General features: G+C 41.9%; 1 pseudogene; it reads left to right on the top strand.

Moving 5' to 3' along the window:
- Positions 1–12,986: 12,986 nt before the first annotated feature.
- The window catches only part of LOC118853256, a 34,637-nt pseudogene continuing 30,707 nt past the window's right edge, over positions 12,987–16,916 (top strand).

The following is a 16,916-nucleotide window of genomic DNA, read 5'->3' on the forward strand; positions in this document are numbered from 1 at the left end:
AGAACTGAACTCTGGAATTGGACTCTTTGGGGCAGGGACACCTCTACATCCAATTTCAGCAAGACGAAGCTATGGAAAATGAGGCCTTCACCCCTTACCCCAAGATTTTGAGCCCCAATTGTTTGAGGGGGGGATGATGATAGTGTTCTGTGTACTTATTTTGTGTTATCCTTGCTATATTGTTTTATTGTTATGATATTATTGATCCTATGTAATGGATACGAAGATCTAGGGGTGGACATTTGAATTATTAATAATTATTTTGGGATGATTGATTGAAGAGATTATCTGGCTGGGATCTAGAAGTGGATCACATTTGAATTGTAAACCAATATTTGGGAATGTCACTGAATGATATGTTTTGCTTTATTGTGAATGATATGTTTTTGTTTCCTGCATAATTGGATCACAATGTTCTAGGATATATAATTTAATTTGAATTATGATTGGATTGTGCATCCTAGAACATTGTAAGGGGTGGAGTGTAGCCAGAATGGACTTTGTTTTCTTTGAATGACTCAGCTCACCTCGTTGAGCTTCCCTGGATGCTGGGGCTTGCTCTTCCGGGGCAGGACCAGAGCTTCCTGTGTGATGAGTCGTGGCGCTGGCTGAGGGGAGGTGTGTTAACGTGGTCTACGCTGGGGGAGGGGCCAAGTCAAGAACCAATCGGCCCTGGTCGTTTAGGCGGCGCTTGATGATGTCAAAAACTCTATAAGAGGGGAGAGGACAGCTTGAAGATCCTCCTTTCCTTTTCCGGTTGGAGCCAGAGACACCTACAGCCGAAGCTGAGCTGCCGGTAGCAGAGCTGACTAGATGCTAGTGGGTAATCTTCTTACCGTAGAGGGGAAGCATGTATACGATTTTGCCTTATACCATCTCGCTTCTCTGTGGCCTCCTGGTTACTCTTGTAAGGCGGACTTACTGGGCCTGAAAGCTTTTGATGAAAATATCAAAATGGGGACGCTGGTTTGTGGGCTTGTTATTGTGGAGTGTAAATACATGCTTTAGTTCTCCTGCCTTCTGCCTAGAGAATTCCTTATAAAAGAATACCTTATAAAAGGTCCGGTTCCGGACCTTTTAGGCACATATGAGATTCTCTTGGAAATCATAAATTCTGCCTTCCTAATATAACTAGAGAAATGCAAATTAAAACAGTTCTGAGGCACCACCCCCCACCTCTCAGATGATGCAGAACAATAGAGGCACTAATGCATTTCTTGGGAGAGCTGTGAATGCACCCAAGCACCCTGGAGAACAATCTGAGACTGTGCCTGAAGGACGATCGAACTGTGCCTGTCCTTTGATCCAGCCATAGCGTGACCGGATCCATATTTCAAAGAGATCAAAGAAAAGGGGGAAGCGCCTATATCTGCAAAAATATTCATAGCAGCTCTTTTTGTGGTGCAAAGAATTGGACATTGAGGGGATTTCCATCGATTAGGGAATGGCAGTATAAGGTATGGTACATGATTGTGTGCTATAAGAAATGAGGAGTGGGATGATGTCAGAAACACCTGGGAAGACTTATATGAATTGATACAAAATAAAGTGAGCATTGTACCCAGTAACAGCAATATTGTAATGATAGTCCACTGTGAAAGACTTAGCTATTCTGAAACAATGCAAAATGTATTTCCATATTAGCCATGTTACCAAAAAAAAAAACAGAAAAACAAAGTGAAAAAAATTATACTTCCATTTGCACTCAGAGTTCATCAGTTCTCTCTCTGGATTTTTAATCATGAGTCCTTAGAAATTTCCTTGGGTCATTATATTTGTCAGAATAGCTAAGTCTTTCACAATGATCATCATGGCATTACTGCTGTTACAGGGATCTACTGGTTCTGCTCACTTTGCTTGGCATCAGTTCAGATACCACAACTTGTTCAGCCATTCCCCTACTGATGGGTATCCTATCAATTTCCATTTCTTTGCCACCGCAAAAAGAGCTGCTATAAATATTTCTATACACATAGATCCTTTTCCCTTTGATCTCTTTGAGATGTAGAGTTAGTAGTAGTACTTGTGATCAAAGGTTATGCATATTTTGATAGCCCTTTTGGCATAGTTTCCAATCATTCTCCAGGACAGTTGAATCAGTGCACAACTTCACCAGCAGGGCTTTTGCATCTCTATTTTCCCACTAGAATCCCCTACAGAATTTGTCATTTTCCCTTTCTGTCACGTTAGCTATTGTGATAGGTATAAGGCGGTGCTTCGTACTTGCTTTGGTTTGGATTTCCCTAGTCAATAGTGATTTAGAGCATTTTTTCCTTTGACTATAGATACCTTTGACTTCCTTTTCTGAAAACTGCCTATTCATATCCTTTGATCATTAATCAATTGGGGAATGGCTCTTATTTTTTATAAATTTGACTCAGTTCCCTATATATTTGAGAAATTATGCCTTTATCAAAGAAACTTGTTGTAAAGGTTTTTTTTAAATATTACCTCATTGGTGTAATAGTAATTAAGGTGGGACTTTTTGCTGTTGACCTTTAATGATTGGAGCCTTTGTTTGAATAGGGCAGATAAAGTGGGATGTTTTTATATTTCTCAGCACTGAGACAATTGGGAGCCCTTAATTTGTATCTGATGTGATATTGGGGGTGGGGAACTTCTCCATGCCCAGCCTGGGTGAGGTCAGGGCCCTGCGGGCCCTGAACAGGATATATAAGCACAAAGGTTAGCATTCTCTCTCTTGGAGCTCTGAGCCACAGCAGTAGTGGTGTGTGACTCTGGGCCAGCCATTATAATGAGCTCCCCGGCTGAACACCTAGATGTTGATAACTACGAATTGTATTTGGTCTGTAATTCAGGGTGCTGGTTTTTTCCCCTGAACTAAGTAAATGATATTTGTATGCTGGATTAAAGTAAGATTGTTAACCCCTTAACGTTGCTTTCCTTAATAAAGCAGATAAAAAGGACCTGGGCTTGCAGCGTTCTGTGAGCTGGTTGCTGTTGGCGTTACACCCTTATAGCAGCTGCTAGCCGGATTGTTGTTACAATTGGTTGTGGCATCTTCTTAGCAAAATGTAGTTTCTCTGATTATCTCTTTTATTAGATCAATTTTTCTTTTGCTTTGACTAAGATCACAATTCCTACCCCTGCCTTTTTAACTTAATACCATAATATATTCTACTCTAGCTCATCATTTTAATGCTGTGCATCTGTCTTTCTGCTTCAAGAGTATCTTTTGTATACAAAATATCATGGGATTTTGGTTTCTAACCTAGCCTGTTTTTCTCTTCCATTTAGGGATGTTTATCCCATTCACATTCACAGTTATGATTACTAACTGTATTTTCCTTCATTCTATTTTCTTCTATTCATCCCCTCCCTCACATCTCTTATCCTCTTAATCGAGTAAGTTAGATTTCTATAACCAACTGAATTTGTGTGTGTGTATGCATCTATTCTTCCCTCTTTGAACCAATTTTGATGCAAGGTTCAAGTATCGCCCACCATGCCCCCCCCCCCATTTTCCCTTCCACTGTAAAAGCTCTTCCTTGAACCTTTCTTGTATGTGAAATAATTTTTCCATTCTTCCTCTTCCTCTCCCCTTCCCTCAGTGCACCTTTCCTTGTCACCTCTTCATTTTTTAATAATCCCAATGTAATCAACTCACACCCATGCCCATAAAATTCTTACAAGTTACATGTATTATCTTGTCACATGGGAATGTAAATAGTTTAACCTTATTGAGTACCTTATGATTTCTCTTTCATATTTACCTTTTTATACTTCTCTTGAGTCTTATGTTTGAATGTCAAATTTTCTATTCAGCCTGGTGTTTTCATCAGGAATTCCTGAAAGGTCTCTATTTTGTTAAATGTTTGTATTTTTACCTGAAGGATTATTCTCAGTTTTTCTGGGTAGGTTATTAGAATTCTAGCTTTTTTGCCTTCCAGAATATCATATTCCAAGCTTCTTCTTTAAGAAAGAAGGTATTGAATCTTGTGTGATCCTGACTGTGGCTTCACAATATATAAATTGTTTTGTTTTGTTTTGTTTTGTTTCCTAGCTACCTCCAATATTTCCTCTTGATCTGAGAGCTCTGGAATTTGGTTATAGTATTCCTGAGAGTTTTCATTTTGGGATGTCTTTTAGGAATTGATTGGTGGATTTTTTTTCAATGTCTGTTTTACCCTCTGCGTCTAGGATATTAGGGCAATTTTCCTTGTTAATTTCTTAAAATATAATTTCTGGGCTTGACAAAGAGTATTTCATCTTGAAATAGTAGTAAACCCCCAAAACAGGGCCTCAGTTTTGTCTGTACTTTTCTACCCTAAGGGTGCAAAGTCAATTAGGTCATCACTTTCTCATCTAGGCCCTCAATGGAATAAGACCATGTCTACTGAGAAGAACATTTGAACCACCCATGATTTAGAACAATGATCTGAAAGGTCTCCAAGTGTTCTCGGTGATATATTGGCGGAGCCTACCATGCTATCAGGAATCAAAGCCCTGAGTAGGGCTGGTACAATATGGGCCCTGAGACCTTTTGTTACCTCTCCATGGTACTGAGGGAGATGCTGAAAGTGATGCTGAATCAACGTTGATAGCTGTTGCCTAACACTGATTCCTAACACTGATCCCTGCAACCACCCTTGGCTCACTCCTTAATCATGGCTCTCTCATTTCCTGTTCATGCAGTTGGATCATGAGGACTGGTCAGCTTGACCATCACAATGACCTAATTTACTTCTCCCTGTTCCAGTATCTCTCCAGCAGGAAATAGCCAATAGATCAGCAAGTATTTACTGACTGGCATTTACTGTGTGCCTGGGACTGTGCTGAATACTAAATAAAGAAGATGAAAACTAAACAGTCCCTACTCTGAAAAAGCTTACATCCAAATATTGGAGGCAACATTCAGGTGCACAAGTATATACAGACTATATTCAAAATAAATGCAAGGCAGTTTGGGAAACGAGGGCATTAGAAGTCTAGATGATCAAGGAAGGCTTCAGGTAAAGGTGTCACTTGAGATTAGGCTTGAGTGCAATCAGGAATTCTAAGGGGCAGAAGTGGCAAGGAGATAGATTCTAGGCATGGGAGAAGGCCAATGCAAAGGTATGAAGATGGGAAATGAATTGTCTTATGTGAGAAACAGCAAGAAAGCCAAAAAAGTAGGAAGTAGGAAGGAGGTACAGTAATAAGAGCTGCTGTAAAACCTCCCTTCCCAAAGGTGGGGGACTCCCTCAAGCACATACAGAGTGCATGGGAAAGTGGGCCCGAGATTTAAGAATGCCTATGGCCAAGGGGAAACACAACCCTTGGCTGCAGGGTGTGCTTTTCTCCAAGTCTTGGACTTCTCAAAGTGTTCCCCTGAAGTGGGATTTTTTTTCTCTTTCCTGAACTCAGCTATAAATTAAATGTGTCCTTGGCTCCCAATAGTGCAGACAGGCAATAAGCTAATCTAGGAACACCATTTAGAACATTAATGAAAAGATGGAAAGTCTAATATCCCTTAGACCCTTTCAAACTAGTAGGTCTTCTTTCAGTCAAAAGCAGGGGGTAAGAGACCTGGCAAAAGCTAAATCCTTACACACACACACACACACACACACACACACACACACACACACACTCCCCACCCCCAGGAAATTATTCCTCAGTGGTGTTACTGGAAAGTTGAAGGGACCATTTTCTGGAAACACTTCTCATTCTAGACATCTCAATGCTTGTATGGATATGGTGCTCAGAGGGTAAAATGAAATCCCACAGGCAATTGGAACAGACCTCATTTGGCATCATCAAATGGTCTTCCACACCTCCTTTGCACTTTGTCTAAGACCTTGTAATTGATTGCTGGCCTGCTTGTTTGTTTGATTGATCAATACATGCCCTTACTTTATTAAGGAATCAGGGTAAAATGTGGTAGAGTGGTTTCCACCTCACCCTTTTACATGGATATTCACTGTCCTGGTTTACTGATTTTCTATTTATTAGATTCTGTTTAGATATCGTCCTTCCCAGCTCTTTCAAGGACCTGCTTTACAAGTGTATTTTTCTTTCTATTTTTCCTAGGTAGTGTTCACCTAGAAATGTCTAGCAAGGATATCTTGTAGGGTGGATGTGGTGGCTGATGCTCAGGAATCATCAAAGTCAGAGTCATCTCTTTCCCCTGCCCCTTGAAGCAGCCACCATTTGGGGAGCTGGCTCCTCCAGCAGTATGACAGGTTGGAAAGAAAAGCATCCTGGCCAAGCTCTTCTTGCTTGGGGCTTGCCCTCTTCCATATCAATCCTGGGATGGCAGAAAGTGGCTTTCTGGCCCACTGCCACCCTCACATTGCAGGTATCCCATTTGGGAGCTGTTCCAGATCTATAAGAGGCATGCTCTCTCCTCAGGGAATATTACTTATATTGGGGTGCCAGGTGAGATTTATAAGGGCGAATACTGGCACCAACAGAAACTATTCTGATTGTAGACATCAAAGAAAAAATGAAGTATCGTCAAAAAGGAGCACAAATCCACACGGGCTCATAAGGGTAATTGAGAGCTTCTATCAAGGTGTTTTATTATTGTTGAATTCAAGGACACAGATCAGTTTACTTCCTGCAAATAAGGCCTCTAGAAGATCTAGGTAAAGGGTAGAAACCAAGAACTGGAAGCTGGAAAACAGCACCTTCATTTGCTAAGAGCCAAACGTAACCCAACCCATCTTAATTTTACTGAACAAAAGCTTTAAAAATACTCACCTAATAAATCAGCTCTAATGAGAAGGAAATCTCTAATTCTGAATTCATTCTTATCATTCATTCTTCTTCCTAAAATCAACATGACCAAAACCAAACAATATCTTCCCCCCATCTCTGCTGCAAACTTTCCCCTCTTCCTAACTTCCCTGTTACTGGGGAGGGCACCACCATCCTCTCAGTCATCTAGGCTTGCAATCTACATATCATCATTGACTCCTCACTGGCTAGTGCCCCTCTCTGCCCTGAAATTGTGACCAGAACCCTTACTTCCTTATGATCAACCACAACCACTCTTCTCCACCCTGGAACTGTGACCAAAACTGTTTATGGGTCAGAGACTTGCCAAACAGCACCAGGTCCTGTGGACAATGCCAGTTCAGGGTCCTCTGTAATCTCTTTCTGATCAGTTGCCTGACCCCTTTCCTGTTTCAGGGCCGTGAGCTCTGGACACTGCTGCCTCTGTTGCAGCCTCCAAGGCCCACTGCTGGTGTTGTCTCCACCAGAGCATGTGCTGTGGGCTGGTCCCCACTCACTATCACAGTCCTTTTCTGCCTGCTTCGGAAGGTGTCTTGGACTGGAAAAATGTCCACCTCAACCTTCTGTTGACTCTGCCACTCCAGAATTCTATTTGTTATGTTATTTATGTTTGGAGGGAAATGTTGGGCAAGTCTGGTTCGGTTGTTGCTTTTGCTCTGCCATCTTGGCTCCACCTCATATACTCATTCTTTAGTATGTTTAGGTCTGCATTGTTGATTCATATATCTTTTATTGATTAAAATGTTCATTGAGATATCATCTGTAAGGAATGCATTTATTTCTGCCTCTTAGTATTTGTTAATGCAGGCTTTAAAGTTCAGAATAATGATGAATTTTATAAATGTTCTATGTGATGTTTACTCAGTTGATCAACAAGCATTCATTAAGTGCCCGCTATGTGCCAAGAAGTATAGCAGGTACTGTGGATTTGTTGTTCAGTTGTTTTCATTCATATGTGACCCTTCATGACTCCTTTGGGGTTCTTCTTGGCAAAGATGCTGGAGTGGTTTGCCATTTCCTTCTCCAGATCATTTTTCAGGTGGAGAAACTGAGGCAGACAGAGTTGAGTGACTTGCCCAGGATCACACAACTAGCAAGTATCTGAGGCCAAATTTGAACTCAGGTCATCCTGACTCTAGGCCTAGCTCTATCCACTATGCCTCCTACCTGCCCAGATGTGTGCATACAAAGGTAAAACAAAATAAAACATTCCTGACCTCAAGCATTTTTGTGTGTATACACATATATAGGTGTATGTGTATATGTGTGTGTGTGTTGTGTGCATGTGTGTATGTAGTATTTCATTATGTATTCATTATGTATAGCTTCCTTTTTTCCTGACATCTATTTTAATATTGCTTTTTCTTGCCATCTGTTTTAATATTGCTTTATTTAAAATCATTATCATAGTACCATAGGTTTAGACTTAGAAGGAACCTTTGATGTGATCTTATGTACCCTCGTCCTTTTATAGCTGAGTTAACTGAAGCCCAGAGAGGTTAAATGGTTTACCCATGGAAACAGAAACAGAAATGGTAAAGCTGGGACTTGCACCTAGATTCTGTGATTTTAAATCCAAGGTCTTTCTACTGAACTATCAACAACTTTCACAACACCTACTCTTTTGGATTCAACTGAAGCATAACACATTTTATTTCATTTATTTAATTTTCTTTTTGTGTTTTTATGGAGAGAGAGTACTTCTTGTATGCAGGAAGTTGCTGAGTTGTTTTCTCACCCATTTATTAGCTTAGCACAGTTTCCAACACACAGGTGCTTAATCAATGTTTGTTGCTTAATAGAGTAACTCTTCTATCTATAGGCTAATTAAAACCATTAGTATTCAAGATTATCATTGTCAAGTTTGGTTTTCTCTCAGTAAAACCTTGCTAAATTACTATTTCAAATTATTTAAATCAACATTAGATCCCTGTAGATTGTTTTATTTAAAATATTCCAATCCCAATCTCTACCACCACAAACAGATCATCCTGACCCCCTTACTCTCTTATCTCATGTAAACCTACTCACACTCTCACCACCACCACCACCTGTGGACACTCCTTCCACCTTTCCATACTCCCAGATCCCAACCCTAAATTCCAGAAAAAGTAACTTACATCAAACCCGAAGCTACTTCTTATGCTCCAAAATTGCCACCCTCATCAAATGGAATTTCCATGACTGCTCCATCATCATGGTGGGGTGGGCAGCTCTGATCGTATATGGCATATATACTCTATACTCTTTTTTTTTTTTCTTCTTGGCCATTCAGTTTTTCTGGCTTCTGACAATGTTCCTACTTCCTTCACCTAAGTCATACATTGATTTCTCCTATGTATGAAGAGCATATTTCCAGCAGCAAATCTTCATGGATAGGCCCAGCTACATGTAAGTCACTCATCACCAACACTCTGGCCAGTAGATGATGGATTCTTTGGTCTTTGACACCCACAGAGAACTACAAACTAAGGTCACTGGTGCCCCTGTTGTCCTTTACAGTGTTGCTGAAATAAGGCATAAATTTCCATGAAGCCCAGAAACCTCAACCCAAATTTCTTATTGTTTCGATTGCAAGCAGAGGAAGTTATTTTTGATCCTGGATAGAATAGGGAGTCACTGGAGTCTGTTGATGAGAGGGCTGATGTGGTAAAATTACTGTGTTGGGTGCATGAAGGCTGGAGAAATTTGAGGCAGGGAAACTGGGGGAGAGGTGATAAAGGCCTGAACAAGGGTAATGGTTCTGTAGGTAGAAAGAAGGAAACATATGTAGGGCGAAGGGGAGTAAGGATGCAAGGATGGCACAGACTACCAAGCTGGGTGACTGGGAGGTTGATAGTGACTTTGATAGAAATGGTGGGGGGTAGTTTGGAAGAGGGACAGGTTTAAGAACAAAGATGATGAATTCTGTTTGGTGGTGTTGGGTTTGAGATGGCTAAGGGACCCTGAGATCCATCACCTCCAGTCCCCTACATGAAGGTCAGGGCTGGATGCTTGGCTCTATAATTCGGCTCTCAGACAGATCTTTTGTACTGATTAAACTATGGCATTTTATGGCCCATTTCCTGAATAATTTATTTGGGCTGGTTTTATGAGTACCTGCTCTGAGTTTGCTGACCCTATAAAATGGAAAGCTGACAATGTTGTTGTCTCAAATGTGGGGAATGGCACGTTTCCCTAACAGGGTTCATTGATTTCATGCTAAGGAAGATGAACCTCCTGCTTCAGCCACTTATCTTGGCTGCTGAAATTGCTGCGCTCTGGAATCGAGAGGCAGCATTTTTTACAACACCCTCCAGAAGGGCCTCCCAGAGTATTTAGCTCCCAAAACATTACCTTGATAGACATACAATCTGAAAGGAAAGGACAAGACCACCTATTGACTGTTCTTCAACCACAGGCTCAAAATTTGAAAAAACCTGATCTCCAATCCAGCCAGGACCTTGTAACAACTCTCACTGCATATTCACTTTCACAAAGTAATTAAAATGCAAGAGCTGGGCTTTTGAATAATCAATGTTCTGACTTGGAAGTGAGGAAACCACCCCTCCCATCCAAGCCTAGAACAAATGGATCTGTCACCTGACCCCAGGTCCCACTTCCAAAAGAATCCTTTCCCTGTCTTCCTCAAAGCTAGTGCATTCCCTGTGAGACTGCCTCCTGAGTGCATTGTAAATCTCTTCTTTGTCTCTGATGGGCTGTGTGTTGTCTCCTCCATTAGCCCAGGAGTTCCTGGAGGACAGAGATGAAGTTTTTGCCTTTCTTTGTGCCTTAGCACATAGTAGGTACCAGAGAAAATGAGAGATCCAGTGAAGGGAAAAGGGATAATTTTGCGTTTATTTTTCTAGTAATATTCCAAAATATATCCACTAGATTCCCACTAAACAGAGAGACAAAAACAGAGAGATGGATGGATGGGTAGATATAGATAAATATAAACATATAATTTACATATACATACATATGTACATATATAATGACCCTAGCAATGAATTGAAAGAAGCAAGAGAGCAAATGTATCCATTATGCAAAGCCACAGGAACATACTGAAACAGCCCAATCTGGGCCCACAAGGGATTTTGGCAGGCTAGAATGATAAACCAAGCCCCATCAAATGACATATGACAGAAGCAAATATAATGTCCTATGCTTGGGTTCAACAAACCAACTCATAGAAAGGCACCAAGAATTGATTGAATGCTGATTACTTGCCAGGCACTGTGCTAGGCACTAGGGGTACAGATAAAAACAAAAAGAAAGATGGTCCTTGTCCTCAAAGAGCTTCCATTCTAACCAGGGAAAACACAAAAAAGGGAACTGGAAAAATGGGATGGGGGAAGGGATATGGTGTTGAAGTGCAGACAGCAATAAGGGGAGTGAGGAGAGTGAAGAGGATGGAGAAGGTGTGGCTAGACAACAAGCAATCCATGTATAAAAGAGCTGGGGGTCTTAGTGGACTGCAAACTCAATATAAGTCAATAATATCAGCCAATAAATCAGGTGTGATCTTAACAATGATAGTAATGATAATTGTTCAGTCGTTTCAGTTATATCCAATTCTTCATGACCCCCTTTGGGGCTTCCTTGACAAAGATACTGAGTCGTTTGCCATTTCCTTCTCTAGCTCACTTTACATATGAGAAAACTGAGGCAAACAGGGCTAAGTGACTTGCCCAAGGTCACACAGTGAGGAAGTGTCTAAGGCCAGATCTGAATTAAGGTCTTCCTGACTCCAGGCTGGGTGCTCCATCCACTGCGTTACCTAGCAGCCCAAATTATATTATTAAGGAGCATGCTTCAAAGTCTGGGTAGCACTTTACATACATAATCTCATCTGTGAGGCAGATACTATTATTATCCCCACTTTACACAAGGGAAAATTGAGGCACAGGGAGAGTAACCTGTCCAGTGTCGCATGGCTAGAAGTGTCTGAGGCAAGATCTGGACTCAGCCCTCTAGCAACACCATAGGAGCCCTCTCAGGCACTAGGCTTCCTTCCAGAGGCACTGTGTGTTCAGAAGCAGGGTGACCTGGGAAGGCTACGGCTGGGCTTCCGAATTCAGCGCTAGTCCCCACACTTCAGACAGGTTAGTGGAAAACGAGTCCGTGGTGTGAGCCTCTGTCAGGGGAGTGTGAGAGCTTTGAGGAGAGTGGGAAAGCCTGCCCTGTCATTTCAGCCACCAGCTGTCTGCACACTGCTATGTGACCTTGGACAAGTCTCTTGGCCTCCTGAACCACAGCTTTCTCACCTATCAAACGGGAGAAAGAATAACAGTTCTCTGGTGCCCACAGGGTTGTTGTAAGGAGTGGGTGAGGTAAAAGCTAAGTGTTTCTTCCTTCTCTCCTTCCTTTTCTCCTTCCTTCCTTCCTTCCTTCCTTCCTTCCTTCCTTCCTTTCTTTCTTTTTCTTTCTTTCTTTCTCCCTTTCTTTTTTCTTTCTTTCTTTTTTCTTTCTTTTTTTCTTTCTTTCTCCCTTTCTTTTTTTCTTTCTTTCTTTCTTTGTTTCCTTTCTTTCTTAGTTTTCTTGCACAAAATGACCAGTATGGAAATGTTTTACGTGATTGCACATGTAGAATCTATATCAGATTTCTTACTATCTCAGGGTGAGGGAAAAGGAGGGAGAGAGGCATAGCATTTGGAACTCAAAACATAAAAGATACAAAGAATATTAAAACATGGAATTGCGGGGCAGCTAGGTGGCACAGTGAGTGGAGCACCGGCCCTGGAGTCAGAAGGACCTGAGTTCAAATCCAACCTCAGACACTTGATACATGTACTAGCTGTGTGACCTTGGGCAAGTCATTTAACCCCAACTGCCCTGCCAAAAAGCAAAAAAAAAAATCCCTGTTACATATCTATTAAATTAAAAAAAAACATGGAATTGTGTATAAAACATGTTTTTTAAAAACCCATGTAATTAGGGGGAAATAAAACATTATTTTTTTAAAAGGAGATGTTCGAATGGAAAGCCTACCAGAGTTGTGGGATTGCCATGGTGTCTGCCTTGGGCCTAACACCTTTCTACACATTAAGCCTCCCTGTCATTCAGCTCAAGTGGTCTCGGCAGCACCTTTGTTACTGGATGGGGGTGGGGTGGGCACAGAGCTTGTCAGCACCAGAGGAGGGGACAGCTTCTGAAGGCTAAAGAAACTCATGCCAGAAATTGAGGGTCTAGTGAAGATACTTCTTGCAGAGGGACCCAAACTTAGGGCAAAGTTACTAGCTCACATCAGAAATCAGGAACTCATGGGGCCAAACCAGAACACACATTTTGAGAAACCAGGACAGCCTCTCAAGATTGTGCCTTCGAGTATCTGTGCCCAGCAACTGCACAAAGGAGAGACTCCATACCCTCCACCTCCTGAGCATGCTCTGCACCCTGGGGATGCAGGGCACAGAAGCCACTATGGCAGCTCTCAGACCCAGAACTCTGCCCTACTTGTGGAAACCACACCTTATTTACGGTCGAGGTAGGTAACCTAGAAGCTGATGTGAGAACGTAAGTCTACTTGAGAGATTTGTTCCTTTTCAATCAGTAAACATTTATTAAGTGCCTACTATGGGCCATGCATGGGGCTAAGAGGCAAAAAACAGTCCCAGTCCCCGATCTAATGTATTTTTCAGACAAAACACACTGAATCTTTCATTATTTGAAAGGAACCCCGATTCCTGGAGTCCTATGGGGAGTTATTTATAAGAACCTAGTCCAGTCTCCAGTTTTTCCTTCACCTAGGGAACGAAAATCAGATTTTAAGCTCCTTATTTTCTCCCTAGAAAAGGTAGTCATATGGATGACCTAACCTTCCACCAACATTTCCCCTGCTGCTAGATTTGGGTCTTTTACATTTGGGGAAGAAGATGAAGGAGACGTTAACCACTGAGTCAAAGCTCTTTGATCTAGACCAATAAATCACAAATCAAGGCTTCAGGCACAGTTATGAGAGACAATTTACAAAAGCAACAAAGAAAATAAAAGGGAAGATGAACTATTGATTGGCAGTGAGAAGCACAATCTTTAAACTAACTAAAAATTGCCTTTCATCATACAGCTAATAAAATGCAAGGACTAGGGAGATACCATACATTTGTAAATGTCATTACTCTGATGAGATGCCCTGAACTATAGAATAAACTCCAAGAATGAGGCAGGGGAAAGGAGGGGAGGAGAGAATATAAACCACCCATCCATTCCATGAGTCCCTCATCCACCCTCACTGCAGGTTGTAAAAAGAGCCTGGAAGACCACATCTCATCCAGGTGCAGGGTGGCATAGGTAGCTTCAGAGAACCTTTCTGACTCTTAGAATCTAGGATTCTTTCTCCCCTTCCCAAAGAATCATGGAGTGCTAGAATGTAGGGTATTAGAATGGAGTCAGGAAGATTTGGGTCTAACCCAGCCTATGATATCTACAGGCTGTGTGAACCAGGATAAGTCACTTACCCTCTCTGAACCTTAGGTTCTCATCTATAAAATGATGAGGTGGGACATGATGGCCTCTCAGGTCACTTCTGGCTTTAAATCCAGGATTCTAGGATCCTAAACATGATTTAAGCACCCTAGGAAAAGCCACAGTGTGTAGATGAGTCATATCAGCCACCATGCATAGCCGTGGAGCCTCTCTATGGCTTACCCTCTTCTCTCACCAGTACCCCTCCCTCCCCCAGCTTCCCCATCTCTTTCTTTCACAAAGGAATTACAAAACTCAAAACACGCTCAATTCCCCAAGGATCAAATGGAAGCTCCCTAGCCACTGCCTACCTACTCTTTGCTTAGGGCAGTGATACCATTAAATGAGCAAGAAGGATGTAAAGTCTGCATTTTACTGAGCTGGGGGCAGGAGGGGGGATGCAAAACTTTCAGGAGCTAATTAATCCATCCTTTCACCTCTAAGCCTTGGCCCCAGCTGTTCCTGTGAAGGGAACCAATCTCCTCCCTTCATTTAAATCATAGCTCCAAGTCCAGCCCAGTTCCCCAGAAAACCTTCCAGCTCAACCCAACAGCGTTTTCCCACCATTCAATCACTGATTCACCTTGCATCTTGGAACCCTTTCTTGAGTTTTGGGGACTTCTAATGATCACAGGTTTATTTTCTCTGCCCACACTATAAAACTGTTAGCTCCCCACCTCGACTCCTACCCCCTGAGTAAGTGAAAAATACTGACTTTTCCATCTGTGTCCACATTTATAGTACATTGATTGCTTGGCACCCTGATGGGACTCAATTCAAAAAGTGCCAAAGGGCCGATAATTGAGCTCAGCTCTCTCCTGACAGAGCCCAGGCTGTCTGCCTGACTCTGACCTTCTCCATGGTGATAACCCAGACAGTCTTCAATGAGTGGTTTCCAAATGACTTCAGTTCTTAGCTAGGTCCAAAGGTTTTTACAAAGCCAGCTTACTCTACTTGCAAAAACAGTAACTAACATATACCATAAAAGAAAATCTTCCTGGTTTTGGTGACAAAAACAAAGCAAAGCTCATCTCCTAGGTTCCACTCACATGGGTGTGAGCCTCTCCATTGTGTCCAAGACATGTTGTTCTTTTTCTCTATGACTTTGTTTGTGATAATTATGGAATTAGTCTCTTCTTATATTACCTCTTGGGTATCTCCTATCCCATAATACTTATTCATTGGGTTTGCGTTTTTGTCTGTTTGCTGCTATGTCCAGCTTCAGTTCCTAACTTGGGACTTTGTGCCAGTGCCAAGCTCTGCTTCTTCTGGTACACTTGAATGAGATAACCAGCTTTTACTTGTTCCTGTGCTTGATTTCTTGAGCTCTGAACACTGGGTTCTACCTCCATGGACATATCTATGTATGTCAAAATTGTATCTTGTTCTGGTCCCCCTGATCACCACCACTCCCTTCTAGTCAGTATAGTAAGTTAATAAGTAACCAATATCAAGGACCATAAGCAGGAAGTGAAATTGCAAAGGGGAACCTGGAAGTCATGTGCAACCTATCCCAAAGATCAAAGGAGCATAATTTATAAATTGCATCGTATACAAATAAAAATTCACAGTCTGGTAATAAGTGCTGAATCAGAAGAAGCCATCCAGATGTGGCTGTCAGGGTTCTTGATCCTCCAATCTGTAAATGCCCAGACAAATTCCAAAATGACACAGTTCTAGATTAACAGAACATAAGAAGTACTGATAACTTTGAGAGGACATGGACATGTTAACTTTGAAAGTTTTACCAATAGCTAACCCCAAGATAGGACAGAGCAGAGTTAGTCTGTTTCCCCCAAAACCTATAAAAGTGGCTCCTCGCTCCTGGGTACTCTTCCATCTTGATCAGATCCATGTGACTGAGAGTGTGCAACAGTAACCCACGCTTACTTAAGAGATGGTCTGTGCCTTCCCCATTCTAATCCCCATGCTGCCTGCCTGCCTTCACCATTCCATCCCCTGTTCTCATATCATCTTCCCCTGTGCCTCTTTCACGGCTTGTCTCTGTACCATCTGTACCTAATGAAATTGTGATTGCTGCTCTTCCCCACTGCTAATTGTCAGTACGCAAAGAGCAAGGTGTGTGTCCCCACTTTATAATTTCACAAATTAATTATCAATCCACTGTATTATGAGGAGTACCAGGACTCAGCCCCCCTCAACTTTACTGGTCACAGCATGTTGCAGCCTTCATGCCAAAGCATCCTGGTCAGAGGACTTAGGCTAGAATCCCTGGTCAGAGTGGGGGAGGCACCATCTCTCCCCACACCTCAGTTGCATATAGTCTTAAGGACTCCTTGGAACATCCCTTTTCAAAATACTAGCAGATTTCAGGACTATTAATCTGATCTTACATTGACTTACTTGATGGGAAAGAAGAAGAGGAAGCATAGGCATGTGGAGAAACCATCTCACACCTCCATTGTTGCTATCACTGCCGCCATGACTGTGGCCACAAAGGGACAGGAATGAAAGATACTACAGCAAAGGCTTGAGCCAAATGTGAAGAAGCTGCCTGGAAAAGGTGGAAACTGTCCTAAGCCACTGCTGCTGCTGCAACCCAGACTGGAGGCATTCCTACTTTCTAAAGCCTTGTATCCCTCTTAGCAGACTTCTAAAAAATCATTATTTCTTTTTAACATTATTTTCATTTACATTTTGAGTTCCAAATTCTTTGCTTTCCTCCCATCCCTCACCCGCTGAGAAGGCAAGCAAATCGTATCAATTAA

This window comes from Trichosurus vulpecula, chromosome 6 (assembly GCF_011100635.1).
Source record: "Trichosurus vulpecula isolate mTriVul1 chromosome 6, mTriVul1.pri, whole genome shotgun sequence".
NCBI classification, from domain to species: Eukaryota; Metazoa; Chordata; class Mammalia; order Diprotodontia; family Phalangeridae; genus Trichosurus; species Trichosurus vulpecula.